This window comes from Garra rufa, chromosome 11 (genome assembly GCF_049309525.1).
Source record: "Garra rufa chromosome 11, GarRuf1.0, whole genome shotgun sequence".
Taxonomy (NCBI): domain Eukaryota; kingdom Metazoa; phylum Chordata; class Actinopteri; order Cypriniformes; family Cyprinidae; genus Garra; species Garra rufa.
Window position 1 is genome coordinate 36,853,577 of NC_133371.1, and position 25,815 is coordinate 36,879,391.

Consider the following 25,815-nt stretch of genomic DNA (forward strand, 5'->3'; position numbering starts at 1 on the left):
TCCCTCTTATTTTGGTCGAATAATTAACATTTTATAGATTCTGCAAGGTGTATGTAAACTTTTGACTCACTCTATTTACCAGCTAGTTGGCAACCTATGTTTTTTAACATTCAATAATTCCAAAATTCATACTTAAGCTACAGTTTGTAATTGATGTCGTAGAATCAAACGTGAAAGTCTCTTCAAATAATGTGAACCACAGATCTTATTTTACTTTTAAAAACCTATTAGAAATTCCAGAGGGAGGCCACGGTGAATTAGCCTTCCAGGTTGGCCTACAAATGACTGAACACTGAACAGCTGAACAGCTCTATTGGCAGCAGTAAAACATAAGGCATGAGCCATTATAAAGTATAAATCATTGCAATTTGTTGAATTACAGCAGCTTTAAGCACTGTTGTGCCTGAGCTAACAGTGAAGAAAATATGGCTAGACATACGGTAAATTGTTAAATCAATCTTACCTCCTGTGTTGAAGCTTTATCACACACAAGAGTAAATGTCTCATACAAAAGCAGTTCTTTCCACAATGCTTGAGAAACACTGAACAGAACGTTAGAGTAAAAACTAGCTTCTGCTTTTTGATCTTGTGTAATGTGAAGACATGGGAAGACATTTCTTTAAATTGAATCATGTTACACAGTGGTTTCTGATTACACAATATTTCTCTCTATATTGTACAAACATTAATTTTTTTTAAGGAAAATAATACTTTTATTTGCATTAGAATGCATTAAATTGATCAAAAGTGACAGTAAAGGCATTTATAATGTCACAGGAGATTTCTGCTTTTAAACGTTCTATTCATCCAAAAATGCTTAAAAAATCCACAAAAATATTAAGAAGCAAAAACTGTGAGCATCAAATCAGCAAATTGATGCAGAATGATTTCTGAAGGATCATGTGACACTGAAGACTGGAGTAATTATACTGAAAACTCAGCTTTGCCATCACAGGAATAAATTATTTTAAAATTGATGAAAACAGTTACTTAAATTTCAATAATATTTCATTATATTAATGTTTTTACTTTATTTTTGATCAAATAAACACAGTTTTGTCGTTCAAAACCATCTAAAAAATCTTACTCACCCAAACTTTTGAAGAGTAGCGCTCTAATAAGAAAACACTAATCAAACTACCCCAAACTGTACAAATTACATTAGGGCCAGAATATACACTGCCGTTCAAAAGTTTGAGATAAGTAAGATTTTTAATGAAAAGAAGCTTTAAAAGAAGCTTCTAATGCTCAACAAGGCTGTATTTATTTGATCGAAAATACAGAATAAAACAACAGTTTTCTATTTAAAAATACTTTTAAAACACATTTATTTCTGTGAAGCAAAGCTGAATTGTCTTCAGTGTCCAATGATCCTTCAAAAATCATTCTAATATGCTGATTTATTATCAATGTTGAAAACAGTTGGGCTGCTTAATATTTTTTTGGCACCTGTGATATTTTTTCAGAATTCTTAGACACATAAAAAGTTAAAAAGAACAGTGTTTATTTAAAAAAAAGTTTTGTGTTACACTACTATTACACTACTATTCAAAAGTTTGGGGTCAGTAAATTTTTTCTTCCTTTTTTTTAAAGAAATTAATACTTTTATTCAGCAAGGATGTGTTAAATTGATAAAAAGTGATAGTAAAAACCTATATTGTTAGAAAAGATTTGTTGGTATGTCGGTATTTACATATCCATGAACAGAGGAAAGAGAGGATTCCAAGTGTACCTGTTCTCCTCAAAGCGGCTAATGAGGTTGGACACTAGGCCCTTCCCTATTGCTCCTCCCCCCTCCATGTTGGGACCGATGAGTGACGTTCCAGCAGCCAGAGGAATGGAGACTTCCGTCACCGGACTCTGGAGGTGTGCTGGCTTAGGAGGCACTGCAAAAAAAGTCACAAAGAGAAGAGAGATTACTAGAGTGGCACAAACATTGTGAACTTGAGGTTAAGTGTCTTGCTTAAAGGAATAGTTCACCCAAAAAAATTCTGTCGTGAATTACTCACTCTTATGTCGTTCAAAACCCGTACATCTTCAGAACACAAATTAAGATATTTTTGATGAAATCTGAGAGCTTTTTGACCCTGCATAGACAGCAATGTAATTACCAAGTTTAAAGTGCCCCTATTATGCCTTTTCAAATATGATATTTCATGTAGTGTGTCATGTAGCTGTATGTGAACATAAACTATCTGCAAAGTTGTAACACCGACAGTGCACTATAAATGAAGTTTTTGTCTAACAAAAAAAAGAGTCGGCTCACATTCGCCTGAACGAGTCGTCAGCAATTCGAATCTTTTTTCTGTAACGGCCACACGTCACGAGCTACACATTTGCGTAATGTCCGCCCACGTTCAATTTCGCGAACAACTTGCCCGCCCACAAACAGTAGGCCTACCATTTTCACGTGGATTAACCTTACATCATGTCAAGAAGACGCCCTGCGCTGTGGGAGTGAATTTGTTTTACATGCCCTTCCGAAAGATGAAACTACCAAGAATGAGTGGTTAACATTAATTTTTTCAACACCTCAGCAGTCCAATTCCAATCCTGTGTTGTGTTCGCGTCATTTTACTGATGACTGCTTTTCCAATCTTGGGGAGTAACGTTACAACGCGAGATTCACCAAACGCTTGGTTTTAAAAAATGGATCAGTGCCCAGTTTATTTGGACCGGCTTGCTCCTCTGAACTTCTACCTGTAAGTATGATTAATAATTGATGATTGTATTTTCTAGCGATCATTCAAAATACGTCTTTGTGTACTTTATGGTGTGTAACAACCCCGCACATGTCTTGGTAACCGGCTAACTTGCGTTTCTGTAGTTCTGTTGTTCAGCTGTGAGTGCAATGTAATCTAAAAATTGTGATTGATGCAGCTTGACTGTCTGTCTGCCTTATTAGTTTAAGTAATGATAATGATAAACGATGGCTTAACGCAGTGTTATGCATTATACAATGTTGAAATTCACAACGTAGAGGTGTGCCCGGTTCGCTTACAAAAGCAAATTGCAAGCACTTTTAACAGGTAACATATGACACCCACTGAGAAACGTCCTGCTCCAGTCGTGCTTGCAAAACAGTTTCTTGTCGATGTGCACTTCAACCGTTTCATCGTCAGACTCCGGCTCGAATTGATAGGGTAAAATCGAGGCTATCTTTTCTATGCATTAACAGGTCTCCGCAGCTGTCATTCAGTTATGCCAATGGGCGTTTCGTTTTGCGCTGAAGCGGTAGACCAATCCAAAAGGACTGCACCATCTGACCAATCACAGCGGTGAGGGCTCACTGAAAGGAGGGGTTTAGAGAGACTGATTCTTCGAACTGCTTCACACGAGTCGTTTACGAATCATTTAGAAACGGGGTAAAATTAAATCTAATTTTGGAGAAAACTAAAGTGTTTTTTGAACTTGCATACATGTAAACCTGTTTTAAGAGACTATTACAACAATATTAACTACCTTTAACATGGCATAATAGGGGCACTTTAAGAGCCAAAAAGGTAGAACATCGATAAAATAGTCCATTTGATTAGTGGTTCAACCTTCGATAAAGTCGCTATTTTTGTTTTCTTTGCTCACAAAAAATATCCTCATAGCTTCATAAAATTACGGTTGAACCACAGATGTCACATGTTGCATTGCTGTTTATGCAGGGTCAGAAAGCTCTCGGATTTCATCTTAATTTGAGTTCTGAAGATGAACGAAGGTCTTACGGGTTTGGAACGACATGAGTAATTATTGACAGAATTTTCATTTTTGGGTGAACTATCTCTTTAAGGGCAAACAGACCCGGAGCTTTCACTGCACCTCTAACCACATGTTAGGAAGTGTAAAAACAAAGTGCCCAAATAGAACATATATGTGGGAAAACCCCTAACAGTGAAGTTGTTTTAAGGAAGCATTTTTTTATTGTAGGAAGGGCGACTGTTCTGCACAGTTGAGCTTTAACCCCATTGAAACACACCTGAATCAAGGTCTTCAGACTCACTAGAAACATCCAGCCAACCTGTACAGGAACAGGGTTGAAAACCCCTGGTTTAGTGCTATTAAACTGCTATTAAGCTGTGATTGTAATCACCACAAGGTGGCAGTGTAGCTTCAGCATGTCGCGTTGGAACCTGATAATACCCGGCAAGGTGAGATGAAGTACATCTGGAAACCAAAGAGTCTGTCACTACCTGCGGAGAGCGAATCACAGATAATCTGATGGGGTGGAGATATTGCAGAGCTCACGGCTCCATCCAGTCTGTCCCGATATAAACAGTGGCCGCCCCTCTCATTTCACACATCTCTAATTCAGTGAATGTGGTCTTTGAGGTTCATGTCAGTGGGCTTTTTGCCTTTAATTTTGCATGAGAATACAGAGATACATAAAAAAGGTTCTATGAAGGAGGAACTCTGTTCTGGTTTAGTGCCTATCAGTGAAGCGTTTAGAAACGCGGTCGATGTTCTAAATACTTTTCAGCAAATATTAAGAGCGATAACATTGTAGAATCTTATGGTCTGTCATAGGGTCCCATTTTGACCTTTTTTTTAAAAAAAGCAAAAGAACTTCGCAAATGTTTAACTGTGACTCTTATCACTAGGAAATTATTCACACTTTTCAAACACAGACAATCAGACAATCTGCCCGGGTTCAAGGACGCTCTAAGGTTGCCACTCTAATGCTATTTCAGCATTAATCAGTAGCCATGCTGATTTGAATCCTGTTAATGCTAACGCTCAGTGTTCAGGGCTTGTTGTAAAGGGAAAGATGAGTTTCCATGGACATGAAAGGTTCTTCATGAAACCATAGATGCCACTAGACGGCCATAGATTGCGATTTAGCATACAGTGGTGGCCAAAATGATTAGAACACTAGTATTTTCACCAGTTAAAAATGGTTCAAGTCAGTTATTTCTCTTTTGCTGTAGTGTGCCAGTAGGAAGTATCAGTTTACATTTCCAAACATTAATTTTGCCATTAATTGTAATAATCAGTGAGATTTTTATTTGCACAAGGAGTCTGACAACAGTCAGTGCTGCGCACAGAGATCTGATCTCATCATCATCCGGTCTGTCTGGAATGACATGAAGAAACTAAGACAAACTAAAAGTCATTGCACACTGAGTGCGAAATTTGCATTGCATTTTTTCGGATTTTTCATATTCGTCATCCTTTCCTATTACAACGCAGAAAATCTAACCCAATCCAATTTTTTTATGACGAACAAAAGTTTTGGAGGCGGTGTGTAAACTCGATTGACGTAACGTGAGGTCGTATTTATTTTTTAACATGCGAAAATTTCGGACTCAGTGTGCAATGACCTTCAATTCAAAAAAACTGCGGCAACGCCTTTAAGATGCTTCAAGAAACCTACCTGCAAAGCTACAGCACTGTTAAAAGTTTTAGGCACTTGTGTAAAAATGCTGTAAAATGAGGATGCTGTCAAAAATAATGTCACAAATAGATTTTCTTGATCCAACTTCTATTAACTAAATAATCAACATTTGGTGTGACCATCCTTTGCGTTTAAAGCATCTTTTGCCCTAGGTGCACTTGCGCATAGTTTTTCAGGTAGCTTTGCAGGTAGGTCTATTGAATCATCTTGGAGACGTTGCCACAGTTCTTCTGGATTTAGTCTGTCTCAGTTTGTTCTGTTTCTTCATGTCATTTCAGACAGACTGGATCAAGATTAGATCTGATCTCTGTGTGGAGCACTGGCTGTTGTCTCTCTGTGCAAACAAAATGAATGTTTGGAAATGTAAACTGATATTTTCTACTGACACACTACAGCAAAAGATAATAAAAGAAATATCTAATTTAAACCATTTTTAGCTGGTGAAAATACTAGTGTTCTAATAATTTTGGCCACCACTGTACTTCTAAGAGTGAAAAAAACATTATGTGCCTGTGCATATAGTGTAGTGTGTATTTCTCCATACCTTGTGGTTTGGGATGCAGTGGTGGCCGTCGGCCTGAAACTCTTCCATTTACTCCAGTAAGGCTCTTATTGCTGAATCTGCATCCACGACTTAACTTCTCACTGCGACGACCTTGCTCATCAGGACTGCTGCTGCCAACAGCTGCAGGAGAGAAAAGAAGGATTGGAATAAATGGTGTGGTAGTAATTTCAAAAGCAATTTGTTTTATGAAACTTGCTTATAAGCCATACTGTATGCAAACTTCTGTTGAGTATCAAGAACATTACAGTGTTCTAGTAAATACACTTTCTGTGCAGAAGTGAAATGCAAAAGGTCTGTTTTTTGTGCTCCTGATATCAGTCAGGGCTGATATAAAAGTGGCCTTGAAACTAAAAGTGACTTAAACTTGAAACAAAGACTAAAAATAACCACAAGTTCCTCTGCGTCGATTGCGGAACAAACAATGTGCTTCGGATTGTTTGAATGATCAATATTCAACCTATGAGGAAGCTTTTTTGTTCGCCTCAACCAAGAAATGTTTCCTGAAAAACAGCTTTGGCAAACACGGTAAGGCACGCACGTATCTGACAATGACAGCTGACCTCGAAAAGTTCAGATCTAAAAATGACAGAACTGAATTTTTCATGTGATACGTTTTAGATGAGAAAAAAAAAAAACTGCTTGAAAATGACCTTGGTTCCCACGCTGTACAAGAAAAAATGCAAACTTTCCAAAACAACAAGAACATAATATTAGTAGGCTGTTTTTACTGGAAAAGTTGGATTAGTGATCAAATCTGCTCTCATTAAAAACAACAAAAAGTAAAAAGTCATTAAACTTCAATAATGTCAAATATTTCTTAGTAAAAAGATAAAATGCTGGGACTTATTCATCAGAAAATGATTGGATCACAAAAACAGCAGTTTTTTTGAGGACCTGGTGATGTCATGAAAAAAGTAAAGTTATTTCAGAGGCAGAGCAAATTGTTACTTTATGAAAGATTCTGATGTTATGATACTATTTCCTTGCAAATTTCCCCTTTTGTTTCCGTAATACATTTTCATGTGAAGCAAGATATGCAACGAGAAAAAATTTTAGGAAAGAACCGATTTAATCTTGAATGTTACATACCAGAGTGAAGCCAGAACAAAGCAAATGCAAGTACGCAGTCTCTGTAAGCTAATATTGTCTTGCCAGTTTAGTGACATCAACATTTTTTCAACTATTTTTTTTTTTTTTTAAAAATGACATGCACTGATAAATTAATATAGGACAGATCATTTCAGATTTCATTGCTGACTTGAAATGGTATTTAAATGTGAATTTGACAGTTTCATTTCCCCAATTAGTTAGGCACAGTAGGTACTTGGTCTTGCATGCCTGAAATAGCTGCATGTAGGTGTTGCAAATAGGCACCAGAATGAACTGACTATCCTAAAGGGACTGTGGTCACTGTGCTCTATCATACAACATGAAACATGCATAAAGATTGCAGACAAGATAAAAATGCCATTCCAAGAGCCACTTCAAGGCCACTATGACATCATTAGTGCACACTACAGTCAAAACATGCATTAAGGCTATGTAGGTGCACACACCAACTGAAGGCTATGTAGGTGCAATCCTGGTCTAGATTCCTCTTTCAGGTGATTCTTCCTGTTTGACCACTGCACATACTGCATTTACAACTGAGACAAGGCCTATTCACACCAAGAATGACAGCTATAACTATATTAGCATCCAACCCAACAGACCATAGCTTTCTGTATATTAAAACCATGCGCTGCAGTTGTGTTCCCTGCTGCTTTAAATGCTAGAGTTTTTTAAAGTCAGGTAGATTCTAAATGGCTGTCAATGTTTTTATCATTCATTGGCTAGAAATAATTGTTCCTGTGTGTCGTTATCATGGTGTGGACTTCCTAATACGGCCTGTTCACAAAAAGAACGATAACTATTAGATAACTACATTGATAACTATATTAGTTTCCACACTAACAAATGATAATGCTCTGCATATTGTGCTACAGTTATAGTTACAGTCGTCTGCCATTTTAAATACTCACCCCTGTGTCATTCAATATGTTCATGTCTTTATTTCTTCAAAGACTTTTCTTTGAAAAGAAATTAAAGTTTTTGAGGTAAACATTCCAGGATTTTTCTCCATATAGTGGACTTCAATGGTGGCCAACGAGTTGAAGGTCAAAACTGCAGTTTCAACCTCATGCATTACGTAATCATGCAATGTTTACAAAGCGAATGTGCAAAGGAACTAACGAAGAACTAACCATGTGTGACTTTTCCAACATGATTACGCAATGCGCAAAGTCGTAGATGGCCATCACAGAGCTAGTGCAAGATGAGCATTTGTAGTTAAAAAGTATATACTTTTTTTTTGTAGAAAATTACCATTCGTTTTGCTAGATAAGACCCTTATTCCTTGGCTGGGATCGTGTAGAGCCCTTTGAAGCTGCACTGAAACTGCAATTTGGACCTTTAACCTGTTGGGCACCATTGAAGTCCACTATATAATGAAAAATTTTGGAATGTTTTCCTCAGAAACCTTAAAGGAGTAGTTCACTTTCAGAACAAAAATTTACAGATAATGTACTCACCTTCTTGTCATCCAAGATGTTCATGTTTTTTTTCTTCACTCGTAAAGATAGGATGTTTTTTGAGGAAAACATTTCAAGATTTCTCTCCATATAAATGGACTTCTATGGTGCCCTCGAGTTTGAACTTGCAGTTTAAAATGCAGTTTAAATGTAGCTTCAAAGGACTCTAAATGATCCCAGCAGAGGAAGAAGGGTCTTATCTTGAGAAATGATCGGTTATTTTCTAAAAACTTTTACAATTTATATACTTTTTAACCTCAAACACTCGTCTTGCCTAGCTCTGTGTGAACTCTGTGTATTCCAGTTTATGACAGTTAGGGTATATCGAAAAACTCCCATCTTATTTTCTCCTTCAACTGCAAAATTGTCCTACTTTGCTGCATAAGTACCAACCCAGTGTTTACAAAGTGAACATGCAAAGAAGATCAAACACCCTTCACAAAAAAAGGTAAAATAGCGATGCAGGGCAATTTTAAAGTTGGAGTTTTTCACCGTACCCTAACTGTCATGAACTTGAGTACACACAGAGCTTAAAAAATATATAAATTGTAAAAATATATACCGGTATATATATATATATATATATTTTTAGAAAATAACCAATGATTGCTAGATAAGACCCTTCTTTCCTCGGCTGCGATCATTTAGAGCCCTTTGAAGCTGCATTTTAGAAGTTCAAACTCGAGGGCACCATAGAAGTCTATTATATGGAGAGAAATCCTGAAATGTTTTCCTCAAAAAATATAATTTCTTTAAGACATGGACATCTTGGATGACAAGCGGGTGAGTACATTATCAGTAAATAGTTGTAGTAAAAGTGAACTACTCCTTTAATTTCTTTTTAACTGAAGATAGAAAAACATGAACATCTTGTATGACATGGGGGTGAGTAAATTATCAGGAAATTTTTATTCTGAAAGTGAACTAATCCTTTAAAGCCAGGTGGATTCTGATTGTCAATGTGTTTTATTATTCATCAGCTAGAAAAACAAATCATTGTAAACTAATTCCAATGCTACTGTTTCTCTGTGCCATTATAGTTTTAGTTGCAGTGTGGACTTCCCTGTTCTCATAGAATTAGAATGATTATTAAAACTTCATAGTTACAGTTATCATTAAAATTATCGACATTGGTGTGAACAGTGCTTTAGACTACATAAGCCTAAAGAGTACAGCATCACATAAAGTTAACCTCACCAAAATTTATTAAGCTGACTTGCAAACTCATAAGCAGAACACCAATATGATCTCAAAAGTTTCATTTTGAGTCCATAACCTTAAAATAAACAAGTTCACACAATGTGAAAGTCTGAAGTTCTCTTTTGGATGACGGTATTAGAATTCCTCATTTGAGTGCAATGAGCAGGACACCCAAGTGTGTTGCTTTTCTTTGTAAACTGTCTTGTTACAGGCACTCATGCAAATGATGTCTTGCCCATGTCTTGTCAAATTAAAGCATGGGGATGGTTATACATTAGGGAGCACAAAGAGAGGCTTTCTATGGGCTTCCCAGCTTCATCTGGCCCCCTTTTCTTCACTGCAAACATCTTAGGCCAATGGGCTGCATGGGACTGTCCATGTCTGCGGATGAATGATGCTGTTGTGCTGGAAGTAAATATATGGTGGTGGTGATGGTGTAAGGACAGCTTCATGTGTGATTGGTCCATTCATCTCAGTTTTGGCTCAGTTTGTGGCCAGGATTGAAACAAGCTTTCTTTTACGGACCAGAGAATGTCTCTAAATGCCTGCAGTACACTGATATCAGATTATTTTAGAGTCTAAAAAATAAGTATTCTTTTATATTCTTAAGGCTATTTAACATTCATAATAATTGTGTCTAATTGTTGCATGTGTGCGCATAATTGTAAGTGTTGTAAAAACTTATTCTGTATTTGAACAAACCCTAAGCTTACGTAATAAAGCAAACACCTAGCAACCATTCAGAATACTCTAGTATCCATCTGCAACAGCGTAGCAGTGAGTTTTGCATAGGAACATTTCCTAGGGCCCTATGATTTCCGCAATGAGGAAATTGCAGGCCGAATCGCGGAATCCAGTCATAATATTGGAATTTACTCTATAACGCAAATGTCGCAGAATTTGCCAAATTTTGGATGACTAATTCAAAAGCAGGACAGTACACTTAAATCGAAACATGATATGGACTAGTGTCTGTGAATATTAAGCCACAAAAAACTATTAAAATCCGGCATATTCTGCGTGTCTCTGTGTGAATGAATGGCGCAGATGCACAGTTTTGTTTAATAGACTCATACATTTTTAGCCTCTGCAGCTTCATTTTATGAGGACATATACAATCTCTGAGAACTGCTCTGAGAATTACTTCATAAGCAGTTTACCATTTCTTTTTGAGAGAAACTATTGTCATATCATATATAAACAGAAACTTAAAGGTCTTCAAAGCAACTCGTCAAAATAAAAGTTTGGTTTAACTTGAAGAAAGGTTGAAAGAAAACAAATATTACTTAATGTAATGATAAATAATATATAAACATAATTTTTTAAGGAATATTTACCAGAAGAAAATATTTACCAGAATTTATTTACCAGAAAAAATTGAAAACACAGTATTTATGAAAAAGTAAAATAAATAAAATAAGCATTTTACCATTTCTTTTGCGAAAAACTATTGCCATATCATATACAAATAGAAACTTAAAGGTCTTTGAAGCAACTCATCAAAATAAAAGTTTGGTTTAACTTGAAGAAAAAAAAAAATTACTTAATGATAAATAATATATAAACTGAAATTTTTAAGTAATATTTACCAGAAGAAAATATTTACCAGAAAAATTTAAAAATGTATTTCTGAAAAAGTAAAAAAAATAAATAAATAAACAATATATATTTTTCTTTTTATAAAATCAATAAATTAGAGATGATTTGGATTATTAAAATGTTATGTTACAATGAAATCCAGAAAATTAATAGAAAACACAGAATTTGGTAAAAAAAAAAAAAAAGAAATTTACAGGGCCTTAAAAATGCACTTTTTGTTAAACTTTTAATACATTGCTGTTAAATTGTATACATTTCATCATTTCAATTAATTAGATATGCTTTTTGTTTAATATTATTAATAATATTTATATATATTTATATATATATATATTTATATAAAATAATATTTTTTTAATTTAACCCTCAAAACAGAGTCTAGAAAAATTAAAACAGAAAAAAAAAAACGAATCCAGAAAAATTAAAACAGAAAAAAAAACTGAATTTGGAAAAATAGTTGGGAAAAATAAAACTGTTTTAATAGGGTCCTAGTTTCCATAAAAAATGGGTTTGCATTAATATATAACATTTTTATGTAAAATATTAATAAAAAATTGCATAAAAGTGCTACAAAATAGACAACAAAAGCACTGTCAGTATTAAAGAGGTCATCGGATGCCCATTTTCCACAAGTTGATATAATTCTTCAGGGTCTATAACATACTTTGGTTAAAATTTCTCAATGGTAGTGTAAAAAACACTCTTTTTACCTTGTCAAAAACAGCCCTTTTCAGAGCGAGCTATTGTTCCTTTAAATGCTAATGAGCTCTGCTCACCCCGCCCCTCTCTGCCAATGGGTGACAAGACGTAATGTTTACTTTAGGCGTGTTTAGCAGTGAAACTTGCTAACTAGCACATTATTAAAAAAGGCCATTTGCAAAGATGCATAAAAAACGCTTATACTCACTTCTGCTGCATTGTGAATGATTCGCACGAGCATACCCATATATGTAGATCGAGGATTGCCGCTTTCCTTTCAAAAACTAAAGTAATGCTAATCAGCTGGGTGTTCAGCGGCTCAGATGTCAGGAGTAAAATGAGGACTACTATATTCATCATTACATCCAACAACAGAACACCTCAATCGCTCAGTTGCGAAGATATTCTTATCTTTAGTTGACACAATGGCGATCGGAGTCGGACTGTTTCAGCTCAGTGAGGGCAGGTCTAAGGTAAGACGGTCGTGTCACTCAACTATTGTGTGAGCGGCCTCGGTCGACAAGAAGCTGAGAATGACCTGATTTTAAAAAGGGGATATTACTTTTAAAGATAAAAAAAAACACTGTTTGGACTTTTATAATTTTAGGCTGGTTGTGTACACACACTGCCAACACACATTTATGTTCAAACAACATGCAAAAGTGAGTTTTGCATCCGATGACCCCTTTAAAACACCTCCAGAAATGTGCAGAAATTGGCATGAAGTGCTTTCACACATTCAGTCTTATCTGCACATTCATCAACATTTTTCTATTTAGAGGTCCTGTGTGATCAGGGCCGGCTGTCAAAATGAAGAAGTTGCCACATTACCGGAAAAGTTCTGATGCTATGTGTGAAAACACTGTACACGTGAAAGAATAGACAACTGACTCAAACATAAGAAGTATGCTGTCAAACTGTTTGAAACAAAGCATTAAAGAAGCTGACGCAGTTACTCCATGCAATTTAGTTGTAAAACTGTCACACATGACTTGAAAATTACTATTAGGCTAATGCTGCGAGAAGAAATGTCATCAAACTGGATAAATGCTGAATTAAAGAGCTTTTGAGCGAAGTAAATCAGACCAAATGTCTTACTGAAAATCAGTCACGTCATTTCGAGTGTTGTTATCTCACACAAGACAAATTTCTAGGATTTTTAACCTTTATACCACTGACTTTTCTACTGCTTAAAAGCCAATTCCGTCAAACAGCATTAGAGTTTTACCAGAATTAGTGCTGATGTGTGAATAGCATACGAATAAAAGACAAAAAGCTGCTGCAGATGTGATAGATTTACCGGAAAAGTCAGTACGGCAATTTAGCATGAAAAAATCGCATTGATGTGTGAATGTGGCTATTGTCTAACCACAGTGCGTTTATGTAATCATACTGTATCTCCCTAACAAAACAACGAAAGCATCCTCAGGTGAATAATGCACCTCATGGCATGGCCTTGCTCTGACGATATTAAGTTACCATGGCAACCTCTTCCCAAAATCCTCTGTCTGGGAAAGCAGATGAAATCGAAACGGTGCACATCATAACACAAAACACCTGCATGCAGATCTATTAGAAATGTCTCGCTGGGTTTTCACAGCTATAATGAGTAGAAAAGCAAGCCAGGTTGATGTCAAACCATGTGTGGTCTAGTGAATGTAAATTATGATAATAATTGCCGGTAAAATGTTTGCATGGGAAAAAGCACAAATGTTCCGCATTCTCATAGCCTAAAACACAGCGTGTGCCAACTTTGGCATTCCTGGCTAAATATAGACAAAAAAAGTCTGTGGTTTGACCTGACATATACTAAAAGCCTGATTCAAGATAATAGCTTAAATCAGATCAACATCTGAACTTAATAACAGCATTTTGTTCCAGTAAATAAAAACTAATGTCTAACCTTTGGTCACTAAAATCATTCCAGATGTCTTTACATGCAAGTTTAATACTTCAAATCCAGTTTGAACTAGTTAAAACATCATAAATCGACCTTTATTTGAATAGCACAATTTTAAGTTTGTGGAAAAGCCATCATATTGTATATATTTGCATATGAGTGACACTTTGGTACTGTGCTATCATTCAAAAACCTTGTGGGAAAGTACCAACCAATACAGAACGAATAAGAACAGCTTATTTAATTTGCAAACAGTGGTGGGAACTGACCATAAGGAGCAGAAATAGTTAGCAAACGTTTTTGGAGCTTGTCATGCAACAGAGGAACACACCAATACATGAACATAAAGGAAGTCAGAAATGGACATATGTAAAATGCATTCCCTTAACCATGCAATGGTGCCAGACGAAAAAGAGCAAACTAACAAAACTGAAAAATGTGAACTGCTTGAACTTGTTCAGGCAAGCAAACCCATCAGAAAGTCCAAAATAAAGCAGACAGGTGACCGAAACACAATTATTATGTAAAACAACTACTGTCACGGAGAAGAAAGAACAACAAATTAGCGTGAAAATACACAGGAGTCCAGCGTCCTCCACTAATGTGCTGTTACCAAGTTATTATACTATCACAACATCTAAACAGACTATGTTAAGCAATGAAAACAGCATTAGCAGGGATAAGATTGTGATCATTGTCAAGCCAAAGTAATCTCACCTTCTGTCCGTTAAAATGAGGCCAAATAATCCCAGGACTGTGAGACAAATATAAGAGCAGTTTTCTTCATTCAAGCCTTCCGGTCCTCTATAAACCACAGACTGACTGAAACTCTGCCACAAAGACACGAGGAAACAGCCCCTCCCTCCCTCCAGACACACACACACACACACACACACACACACACACACACACACACTCACTCACGCTCAAACACTCAAACACAACACTGGTGAAGGCCACTTACATTGTGCATAAAAACCACTAGATGTTACATTGTACAGTTGAAGTCAAAAGTGTACATACACCTTGCAGAATCTGCAAAATTTTTATTATTTTATGTTATTTGTTATTTAGTACTGACCTGAATTAGATATTTTACATGAAAGATGTTTACATATAGTACACAAGAGAAGATGATAGTTGAATTTATAAAAATTACCCTGTTCAAAAGTTTACATACACTTGATTCTTAATACTGTGTTGTTACCTGAATAATCCACAGCTGTTTTTTTAGTGATAGTTGTTCATTGAAAATTGTTTGTCCTGAACAACTGAGAGACTCATGTGCAACTATTACAGAAGGTTCAAACGTTCACTGATGCTTCAGAAGGAAAAACAATGAATCAAGAGCCAGGGGTGTAAACTTTTGAACAGAATGAAGATTTTTCTTATTTTGTCTAAATATATTTTCCTTCCATTTAGTACTGCCCTTCAGCAGCTACGGAAGATACTTGCATGTTTCCAAGAGTCAAAATAAGTACAATTTACTCTGATCTTCAAATTTAAAAAGTTTTCACCCCCGGCTCCTAATGCATCTTGTTTCCTTCTGAAGCATCCTTCTGTCATAGTTGCATATGAGTCCCTCAGTTGTCCTCAGTGTGAAAAGATATATATTTATACACTCTCGTTAAAAGTTTGGGATCAGTAAGATTTTTAATGTTATTAAAAGAAGGCTTTTCTGCTCATCAAGGCTGTAATATTGTGAAATATTATTGCAATTTAAAATGGTGGTTTTCTATTTTAATATACTTTCAAAAAGAAATTACTTCTGTGATGCAAAGCTGAATTTTCAGCATCATTTCTCATCATCCAGTGACATGATTCTTCAGAAATCATTATAATATGTTTAATATTTGTCTTTGGAACCTGTAATACATTAGTAAATAAATGTATTACAAAACAGAAAAAAATAGAAATCTTTTCTAACAATATACACTACTTTTCAAAGTTTGCGGTCAGTAAATTTTGTCTTTCTTTTTTTGTATGAAAGAAATTAATACTTTTATGTAACAAGGATTTGTTAAGTTGATAAAAAGTCATAGTAAAGACTTATATTGTTAGAAAAGATTTCTATTTTAAACAAATGCTCTTTTTTATCACCTTATATTAATCAAAGAATCCTGAAAAAATAATCACAGATTCCAAAATAAATATTAAGAAGCACAATTGTTTCAAAACCAGCATATTAGAATGATTTCTGAAGGATCGTGTGACACTAAAGACTGAAGCAATGGCTGATAAAAATTCAGCTTTGCATCACAGAAATAAATTATTTTTATTAAATATTAATAAAATATATTAAAATAGAAAACTGTTATTTTAAATTGCAATAATATTTTAGAATATTACTTTTTTCTGTATTTTTGTTCAAATAAATGGACTTTGATGACCATAAAGGACTTCTTTAAAAAAGGCATTAAAAATCCTGCTGATCCCACACTTTTGAACGGTAGTGTATATCAATTAAAATATAAAAACAAATAAATATATTGCATACAGAGTGACTCAGAGGTTTGTCTGTGAGCGTAAGTCATGTGATGAAATAATTTGATGGTAGAAATGAGGAAGAAATGCAGCAGACCTTAGTCAGTAGACGACATAACTGAATTTTACGTGGAAGAAAACAAGACTGTGAGGGGTAGTCTTTATAATAGCATGCACTGTGTAAAGGTCATAGATCAGACGTCATTTTCAAAACTCTTCTGTACAGTTTTTGTCTACTGAACGTTTTCTGGAATGCTAAACAATTGGCATGTTGTTTAAAAGCAGTACAATCCATTGAACGCATTGTACTTGCATCTCTCACAACCTCATTTTCATTCCAGTAAAAAAATGAAACACGCCGGAAACCCTGACTAAGGTGCCTCTTTAAAAGCCTCGAGCAGAATGAGTCTTGTCTTAGCGGCACACAAAAACTCTCAAGTTACAAAACACTGAGAGGAAAATTCAAATGGACTCAGGATAAACAGGTTCAAATTAAATGGAGCTCTCACTTGAGATGCACAGATTGAATAGCAATCATTCAAGAGTGGGAACTGATAAATACACATACACACACACACACACACACACACACACACACACACACACACACACACACACACACACACACACACACACACACACACACACACACACACACACACACACACACACACACACACACACACACAAGTAGTCTTGAACATGAACTGCATGCACACCCACACCTTACAAGGTTATTAAGCTGTTTACCAGATTCCACTGCAGATCTGATTTACTTTAATCTCATTTTGACATCGAGCGGAGACAGTGTCCTGAGCATCTGGTGTTGCACAACCATCTTGACACATCTCAGACAGTCACAACGCAACTCAAACCTGAGGTTTGTGTAAATACGGATGCCCTTTCTGTTGCATGCAGTTATTGAAGATAAATCGTCATATTCTGCTTTGCTGCTTGGATCATTTTCAGTGGCAATTTAAAGCTACTTTTAGTATTTTCTTTTTAGAGGCTTACAGACATGACATGACATCCTGAACATCAACCTGCCATAGCAACAGTATCTACAACAATCACTCAAGAGCTGTCAGTGTATAACCTATGACGTAATGATCTAGGCAGGTCAGGAAGGAATTTTTGCTTCATCAGCCACTGCCCAAAGAAAAACTGAATCAGTTTGTCTTGGTACACTGTAAACATGACTTGTAAATAAAACAAAGCTTATTGGAGTACATTTTACAAAATGTACAATTTCAGTTTTTCAGTCACAATTTTAAGTTTGTGTTACATGGTGTTTCTTCATAGTTTTTTGTGAAAATGTCTCGCCACTATTTTTCTTTCAGTGTATGATTTGACTTGATGTTGCGCTAAACATATCCACCTTATTCTTTAATGAAGTAGTAAGCCCGTGTGTTAAGATTTCCAGTTCATTAGCCGCTATAGGGAAATAAGGAGAAGAATAACAACGTGTGGTAAATGGTAAAACTGTATGCACTACAAACCAGTGTGCTCTTAATTAAGATAATACAGTGCCTTGCAAAAGTATTCATTTTTTCACATTTTGTTTTGTTGCAGCATTATGTTAAACTGCTTTAAATTAGTTTTTCCCCACATCAATTTACACTCCATACTACGGTGGCCGACAGAGGCCAACGCGCTGCAAACAAGAAAACACATGCAAACAGAAAAAACGACAACAAATTAAGAAAACATCTTCATCAGTTTGACAACACAGGCGCTGCAAATCCTCGCAATGCAAACACAAATACGGAAACGCGCTGCAAATTCTCACAACACAACCAAACTCAGAAACGCGCTGCATATAGCTCGGTCCACAACGGAAATGTTTCAGGGGGACCTCAAAAAGTGACGAACTCATCTGGGACCTGATTATTTATATCACTATATTACCTGATTATTTATATCACTATTACCTTTAAATGATACTATACTATCACTAAAAGGTGATAGTTCACCGATAACACCTCTGCTCTGACCAACAGCCACTGAACAAATAATCAGGTCCCAGATAGGTTCGTCACTTTTTGAGGTCCCCCTGAAACATTTCCGTTGTGGACCGAGCTATATGCAGCGCGTTTGTTAGTTTGCAGCGCCCTCGTGTGTTCGCAGCGCGTTTCTGAGTTTGGTTGTGTTGTGAGAATTTGCAGCGCGTTTCCGTATTTGCGTTTGCGTTGCGAGGATTTGCAGCGCCTGTGTTGTCAAACTGATGAAGATGTTTTCTTAATTTGTTGTTGTTTTTTCTGTTTGCATGTGTTTTCTTGTTTGCAGCGCGTTGGCCTCTGTCGGCCACCGTACCATACACCATAATGACAAAAACTGATTTGCAAATTTTACAAATTCATTAAAAATAAAACACTGAAATAAGTACATTGCATAAGTATTCATCCCCTAACTCAGTACATAGTTGAAGCACCTTTACAGCCTCAAGTTTTTTTGGGTATGTATCAAGCTTTGCACATCTGCATTTGGCAATTATCTGCCATTCTTTGCCTCACCTTTTCACCTCTCAAGCTCTGTCAGCTTGGACGGGGGCTGGCAGACATTTTCTAGAGTCCTATTTGTTCCAATCGTCTTCCATTATGGATGATGCTTCTGTGAACCTTCAATGCAGCAGATTTTTTTCTGAACTCTTCCCTAGATCATTGCCTTAACGCAAGTCTGTCACTGAGCTCTACAGGCAGTTATCTTGACCTCAGGACTTGGTTTTTGCTCTGATATGCATTTTCAGCTGTTAGACCTTTTCTGAGAGGTGTGTGCCTTTCTAAATCATACTCATTCAAATGAATTTGCCACAGTTTAACTCCACTCAAAGTGTAGTAACATATAGAAGCAATATGAATGCTCCTGAGCTAAATTTCGAGTGTCCCAGAAGATGAGGTATGAATACTTATGCAACGGGATCTTTTCAGTTTTTTATTTTTAATAAATTTGCACAAATGTTAAAACCTTCTTTTTGCTTTGCCATTATGGAGTAGGGAGTGTAGATTGATGTGGGAAAAAAGTAATTTAAAGTAGTTTAACATAAAGCAGCAACATAACAAAATGTGAAGGGGTATGAATAATTTTGCACAATAATATGGTAAGACACACCAATTTGCAATATCAAGCAGCAAAACAAGCTGTTTTGTATAGCTGAAAATAACTGGATGCGGATGTGTTCGGAACCCAGATCCAGAAAATGTACAAATGGCCGTGCCCACTCTTACGGAAAGAAAACGGTGAAATTTGTATAGATTTTTTTAAGTTTTTGAATCCACTAATATTAGATAATATTATTACAATTTAAAATAAGTGTTTCTATTGTAATGTATTTTAAAATGTAATTTAATTCTTTGGTGCCAAAGCTGAATTTATTTCAGTGTCACATGATCCTTCAGAAATTATTCTAATATGCAAAATTTTGGTATGTGACATCAGAGCTGCTGGGTTATTAAGTTATTCGGCTGCTATTAAAAAAATACTCATCTGCGTTAATGCACTAATTTTGACAGCACTAATTATAAATGTTTTTACAGTCACTTTTGATCATTTAAATGCGTCCTTGCTGAATAAAAATATTAATTTCTTCCCCAATCATTTTAAAAGTAGACTATATGCAATCAATATATACAGTAGTATGTGATGGTTCAAAATACTGTACCACTCAACCACTAGAGGTCAAATACTAAGGACCAAAAACACATCATTAACCACCTGGTTATAAAGATCACAAAGGTGAATCAGCTGAGTGATATCGCTTACATTTGGCATTATCACAAGTCCACAATTACAGTAAACTCAGTCCAGTGTTCCGTTTGTCAATCCAGACTCCGTTTGTATTCTCATATACAGTCTGGAGAACAATAGCCTTATATTTAATATCGATCTGACAAATGAAAGCAAACTTTGTGAGTCGACGAGGCCTTTGTTAAATAAAACACTTAAATTAAAAAACAAGTGTGTAAACAAAGTGATAAAAGGAATGTCTTCCATGTAAAGTTTTTTTAGCTTTAGAAGCAAAAATATCTATATATTTTGTAGATTGCATGGTTTCTATTCATATCATGTTGTGATAGAGAACTCACAGTTTAAACTCATCGGTCCAGAGATCCTCCCCCACATAATTGTATATTAAACATCAAAAATGCTCTGATATAACTACAATATCCTCCAAATTTTGTCTTTATGTTAACCTTCTTCTTCCATTAATCAAGAGAAACGAAAACAGAACAATGCTGGGTGAAAAAGCAAGGCTGATCAGACTAAAAACTGAGGTTGATGGATCATTGACCGCATTGCATGTACAGTAAGTGTGGCTCAGTCACGCCTATTCATCCCATAAACCTTAAAACCACTATTACATAACTTATAAAATATCTCTTATCTCTTACAGCAGATTGTAAATGCAACAGCTCGCAGCTACAGGTTTTAAGAAAGGTTCAATCTGATGCACAATACAGTTGAGGTCAAAAGTTTACACCCCATTTCAGAATCTGCAAAATGTTAATTATTTTAGCAAAATAAGAAGGATCATACAAAATGCATATTAAATAAATGCATTTTTCAGCATTTTTGTTTATTTGAACCCTTTCCAACAATGACTGCATGCTTTTAAGATCCATTTTTTCACATTACGGACAACTGAGGGACTCATATGCAACTATTACAGAAGGTTCAAATGCTCACTTATGCTCCAGAAGGAAAATCCATGCATTAAGAGGTGGGGGTGAAAACTTTTTGAATTTGAAGATTAGGGTAAATTGAACTTATTTTGTCTTTTGGGAAACATGTAACTATCTTTTGTAGCCTCCGATGGGCAGTACTAAATGAAAAAATATGATATTTAGGCAAAATAAGAAAAATTTACACATCTTCATTCTGTTCAAAAGTTTTCACCCCTGGCACTTAATGCATGGGTTTTCCTTCTGAAGCATCAGTGAGTGTTTGAACCTTCTGTAATAGTTGCATATGAGTCCCTCAGTTGTCCTCAGTGTGAAAAGATGGATCTCAAAATCATACAGTCATTGTTGGAAAGGGTTCAAATAAACAAAAATGCCGGAAAAGGATTTTTCTGAAGACCAGCATGCAGTAAACTTTTGACCTCAACTCCAATAAACAGTAGACTCCAAAAGATCCGAGCTAGAAGTCTTAGTGAACATCTTGAGAAAGGAATAGACAGATTAGGAAGCAGAGGAAGGGAGGGTTGTTGTCTACCTTTGTTCTGAGCGATCTTCACCCCAACACAAGGCTCCTCTTCATCAGATTGTTTGGAGGGAAAGCAGCTGGGGTTGCCAGCTTTATCTGAAAGACACCAAGATAAATATTTAGTTAGTTTTAGTTTCTGCAATTTTTTGGGTAGTTTCCATTAAGCATTTTGAGATGCTTCATGATCCTAAATCATGTACAGATGGAAACTGAGGGGAATTGAGATACTGAGAAATGTCGGTGGGTTAAAAATAAGAACAGGAAGAGATCTGCAAATTTTAGTGCCAGAGCATAAATGACACTTAACCACTGGTATTAAAAGACAGTTGGTCTTGCTATCAGCCTTAATTCTTATAGAAAGATAGCTGTGAGGATTTGATCCCATTTAGACATGAATGCCAATTTATCCCAAAGGTGTTTGAGTTCAGGTTTGGCTTTTCAGCAGGTCAGTTCTTTAACACCAGACTTTTGCAAATTATACAAAGGAATTTTTAAAATAATGTAAGATTTCGAAAATAAATAAATAAACAAATAAAATAAAACAACAAATAGACTTAAAATTAATTAAAAGGATATAAATTCTACAAATCATATAATATATATATAATTTATACAAAGTTGGGAGTTGTCACAATACAAAATAAATAAATAAAATGGGCTTAATTCAATTAACATTAAATTATACAATTTATACATATTAGAAATTTAAAATAATGTCACAAAAAACAAATACGCAAATAAATAAATAAATAAGCTTAATTTAATTATACAAAATCATAAAATTTATACAAATTTATAATCTTAAAATGTCACTCATTTTATATTAAATATGAAATTCTATAATGTATATGAAGCTGGAAGCAACAAAAATGAACAAAATAAAATAAAAATAAAATAAAAAGACTTATTAAAATTAATTTAAATTACGTAAATTATTCAAACTATATAATTCTACAATGTATATGAAGCTGGAGGCAATAGAATTGAACAAAATAAAATAAAATAAATAAATAAAATTAAAATTAATTACAATTATTTAAATTATACAAACAATATAATTTATAAAAATTTGGGAGCTTAAAATAATGTCACAATGCAAAATAAATAAATAAAATGGGCTTAATTAAATTACATAAAAATATACAATTTATACAATGTTAGAATTTTAAAATAATGTCACCGTAAGCAAACAAACAAACAAATAAGCTTAATTTAACTGTACAAAGTTATATAATTTTTAGCTTAAAATGTCACAATACAAAATAAATAAATAAAATACAACTCATTTAACTATAGAAATTCTATAATGAAGTTAAATAATTACAATTATTTAAATTATATAAATTATACAAACTATATAATTAGGCCTATATTAACTATATAATTCTATAATGTACATGAAGTTAGAAGCAATAAAAAATAATTAAAATGAAATAGAAATAAAAATAAAATAAAAATAAATAAATAGAATTGAATTAATTCAATTATTTAAAAAAACATTTATATCATTTAGACAAAGTTTGAAGATGGAACAATACTAAATAAATAAATAAATACAACTCATTTAATTACAGAACTTCTGTAATATAGTTGGAAGCAATAAAAAAAGTGAATTAAAAACAATTATTTAAATTACATACATTATACAAACTATATAATTATATAATGTATATAAATTTGGAAGCAATAAAAATCAACGAAATAATATAAAAATAAATAAATAGACAATAAATAAATAATTATATAATATTGTATAATTTATACAATGTCACAATAAAATAAATAAATAAGCTTAATTTATTATACAAAATAATATAATTTATACATTTTTTGGCTCAAAATGTCACAATACAAAACAAATAAATACAATACAACTAATTTAATTATATGAAATTCAGTAAATGCAATCTAAGCAAAACATAATTTTGACCATAAAAGTGAAAACATAAAACTGCATTATGCATAATATTATGGCTGCACAACAATTAAACTAGATAAATGTCTTTCAGATAATAAAAACAGCAGAAGGAGCAGAAGGTCTGTGTGTGAATAGAGAGGATGAGAGAACATTAATCCAGCATTTGTAGCAAAACAAAAGAAAAGTAAATCCCCAGAGACTCGCCAGTAATTAATTCTGCAGTAATATCTAGGGCATGTGAGAGCTGTGTTAATGTACTCTATTTCTAACGCACATAAAAGATGAAAGCCAATTGCTAAACAAGTGGCATGTTGTTGCCAATTGTACACACATGTGCATGAAGGCACAGCTTATGAAGCACACAGCAGAAAATATAAAACCACAATAATAATTTTACGCTACTGAGAGAAAACTAAAGAGAACTGGTAAGTAAAGACAAACAAAATGCAGCGATGAATGATGGAGAACTCACTGAATAAAGAATATGGCAAAACAGTCAGTTTAAAGTAAGTGTAAAGTTTTGAGCAGGACAGGGTGCGTGGTTGTGTTTTATCCCGGACGTGAGATTAAAGCACGGTTTTTCCTCGTACCATCTGGAGCCCTTGTGACAGAAGGATCTGGTGTCCCCCACACTCTCAAACGTGCACACATGCTCACATAATAGCCATTTTTAATAGCAGCCTTACACAAAACACATTCTGTAAGCTAACACAACAACCACAACAAACAAACTTCAACAAGATGAAAGAAGGAGCTGGTGGAACCCTATATAAAACCTTTTTTTATGAGCTATCAATGAGAGAAACACTGCAAATATGGGTTACTGGGATGGATAACCATGCAAAGATGTTTCTATGACATTTCAATTAATCAGTTAGCTTGCTTTAGAAAGACAAAATCCAGCCATCTTTTAATGAAAAATAGCAATGCAATGTTTTATGAGGTTATTTATGATTCTGTGTAGCATGTAATTTAGCATTTATGTGGAGCCCTTGTTAGAGCAGCCTTTTTAGAGGAGATGTGCCATGAATCATGTTCACAGTCTAGTGGCCATTATGAATGTAAATGTTGTGCTTTTCAATAGGCAGTGAATTATGCGTCCAGTCGATACAAGTATAAATGCTTCCCTTATTCAGGCTCAATCAATTTCCAGTATGTACGCATGCATTTCATGCAACTAATGAAATAACAGAACATGTGGTTGAATTATGAAGCATGAAGGCGATGGCTCATTACATTTATCTGGCGTTTACAAACTGGGTTCTTAAGTGCTTAAACATTGATTTCATATTGACATAATAAACAAAGAGAGCCAAAGCCTTTCAACCAGTTTCTACCAGGTATATTTTTTGATGATAGTGGAGACTGATACAATTTACCAAAGATTTATCAGCATTAAAAAAAGGCAATAACTTACCACTAATTGCAGCTTCTTACATGTGCAGGTCATATTTCAACTAAAAATCAAAAGTTTTTCAATTATAATTACATACTATGATTTGTAATAAATCAGTTTTTAATGTTTTTTTTTTTTTAAATAAATCTTTTCTGATCATCAAGACTGCATTTATTTGATTAAAAATACTGAAAAAACTGTAATATTGTGAAATATTTTTGCAATTTAAAAAAAGTGGTTTTCCATTTTATTATAGTTTAAAATAGAATTTATTCTTGTGATGCAAAGCTGAATTTTTAGCATCATTACTCCAGTCGCCAGTGTCACATGGTCTATAATCATTCTAATATGCTGATTTATTATCAATGTTGTTAAATTGACAAAAAGTTATAGCAGAGACTTTTTTTGTTACAAAATATTTTTATTTCGAATAAATGCTGTTCGTTTTAACTTTTTATTCAACAGAGAATCCGGAAAAAACTATCACAGCTTTCTAAAAAATTTAATGTTATTAAAATTACATACTATGATTTTTAATATATCAGTAAGATTAAGATTTTTTCATTTCTGCATATGAAGACTGCATTTATTTGATTGAAAATACAGAAAAAAAAATTATATTGTGAAATACGTTTTATCCATTTTATCAGACTTTAAAATAGAATTTATTCCTGTGATGCGAAGCTGATGAAGAGTCGTCACATATGCTATGCAAAAGTTTTTTTTTAATATTTTTGGAATTTTGGTGTTGCCGACTTTAAACTTTATTCTTGTCTTTGTTTGAAAGAAATTAATACTTTTATTCATCAAGGATGTGTTAAATTGATAAAAAGTGATAGTAGAGACTTTTTTGTTACAAAATATGTTCATTTTGAATAAATGCTGTTCGTTTTAATGTT

General features: G+C 34.3%; 1 long non-coding RNA gene across 1 annotated transcript in view; it reads right to left on the reverse strand.

Moving 5' to 3' along the window:
- Window positions 1-1,732: 1,732 nt before the first annotated feature.
- LOC141345182 (uncharacterized) overlaps window positions 1,733-25,815 on the reverse strand; it is a 28,924-nt gene continuing 4,841 nt past the window's right edge. Inside the window, exons 2-4 of the long non-coding RNA XR_012356967.1 lie at window positions 21,612-21,698; window positions 5,928-6,068; window positions 1,733-1,886 (exon numbers count right to left, since the gene is read on the reverse strand). This is a non-coding gene — a long non-coding RNA (uncharacterized lncRNA). The remainder of the gene's footprint in view (window positions 1,887-5,927; window positions 6,069-21,611; window positions 21,699-25,815) is intronic.